The following is a 2,065-nucleotide window of genomic DNA, read 5'->3' as shown; positions in this document are numbered from 1 at the left end:
GGCATAGAAGAAGCAACAGGAGAGCTTAGGCTGGGCTGCTTTGGCTTACTGAGAAATCAGAGAAAAGGGGGCCTTGGGGAAGTCAGGGGGTTAACTTCATCCAATAATGCTTGTAACTGTTGGTCTTCAAACTTTTTCGGTTGACCTAGACGTTCTTTGTCTTTCACGTCGAAATCATCACTTTTAAAGCGTTTAAACCAGCATTCACAAGTATCTTGAGATGGAGCATGTTCACCATAAGCTTCCCGAGGTATACGATAACTTTCAGCAGCACTTTTCTTCAAAATAATGAATTAAAACTTCCCGCAAATGCCCTTTTTTGGGCACAAAATTCGACATTTTTAAGCGTAAAAATATCTATGATGTTAATACCTTCAGCAAATTTGACATAGGAAGTTTTGAAGCTTGTTTTCAATACAACAAAATAGCATACATATCGAATCGCATATATATCAACATATGTGTAACTCCATCTATTGAAAAAAATCTGCATTATTAACCGGTACACCTAGTATATGGAAAAAGAGAGTGGGACTGATGCTTATCTAAGACCCAGGAAAATGAACCCTCACTTACTGGGTGCAGGCAGAAAGCCTCCAATGGAATAGACTGCTACGATTAAGGAAGGGGAAATGAAGGCTGAAATTTCTAACGGGGAGATAATGTCTCCCACAAAGATAATCATTAGACCATGAGACTCAGACCTTTAGAAACAGCAGAGGCCACAGCACAAGTTCTTGAGATGAAGGGAATTAGTCTTGAAGAGGCCTCTCTTGAACATTTTGGCACTGACCTAAGGTGAGGGAATTGACTGACCCTCCTAACGGCCTGACTTCAGGCCCAGTCCCTCGACCACAGTAAAATCGTTTGAATCAGTTTGAAGAGTTCTGTGATAGCCCAGAGTGCTCTGTCGCTCTCACTGCCCAGCCAGGGGGCACGCCCCGGGAGGGCCATGCTGTCGGGTAGGGATTCTCTTCCTGGCACCTCGGCATAGTTGAGGCAGCCATATTTTTGGACCCCCAAACAAGACATATGAATGGCTTTTTATTTACTTTCTATTGTTTTAAAATATATTTTTATTGATTTCAGAGAGGAAGGGAGAGGTAGAAACATCAGTGGTGAGAGAGAATCATTGATTGGCTGCCTCCTGTACGCCTCTCCCTGGGGATTAAGCCTGAAACCCAGGCATGTGCCCTGACTAGGAATTGAACCGGACCTCCTGATTCATGAGTTGATGCTCAACCACTGAGCCACACAGGCTGGGCTGGCTTTTGATTTTTTTAAATGATTTTTTTTTTTTTGAAAAAAATATTCTAAAGCATAATAAATAATCACATTTTTTGAAAAGAAAGAATAAAGTCTGGACCATCTCATCACCATTGACACAGTGGGACCTAGTGGGGGAGCGACTGGCAAGACAGGGAAGACGGATGATTTTGCCAGGTGCCACACCCCAGGTGGCTGCTGCAGCCCCCAGTGTAGCCTGTCCCTAGACTTAGCATAATGCCATGCGGAGAGCTGAGGGGAGACAGTTGATCAAGTCTGTGAGTCTCAGAGCAGTGGTGTCAGCTGCACAGGACTAAGAACTAAAAATCAGGAGACTGCCATCCACATCTGGCTGATTTGAATTTGCAAATTATATCCTTCCTCCTCTTTCTTCCTTTATGCATTTTCCTCAACCTTGCATTCTCTTGTGAATGCAAATGAACTAAAGAGATGTTAAGGATCCAATTATATTAAAGTGCGAATGACTATGCAAATGACTACACTCCTTTGGAAAAATAAATTTTGTTTATCTAAGATAGTTGAAAAAGAACTGAGATAGAAACTCTGCATTAATTTACTGTAACCAAAGAGGAAAGCCTCAGTAAGGCTAGAAAATCCAATAGGTGCAGTCCAGTGGGAACAATCGGGAATAAGAAGCTAGAGTCAAATAGGGAAGGGTGAATGTCACAGCCCTAACTCCATTGATTGGGAGCCAGTTGGAAAGGACAGCTACAAAGCAGAAAATTCAAATGATCTAAGGACCACATTTGCATTTGTTAATAAAAATACTTGAAAAATA

The sequence above is a fragment of the Myotis daubentonii genome, chromosome 14 (assembly GCF_963259705.1).
Source record: "Myotis daubentonii chromosome 14, mMyoDau2.1, whole genome shotgun sequence".
Classification (NCBI taxonomy): domain Eukaryota; kingdom Metazoa; phylum Chordata; class Mammalia; order Chiroptera; family Vespertilionidae; genus Myotis; species Myotis daubentonii.
This window is presented reverse-complemented; position numbering follows the sequence as displayed.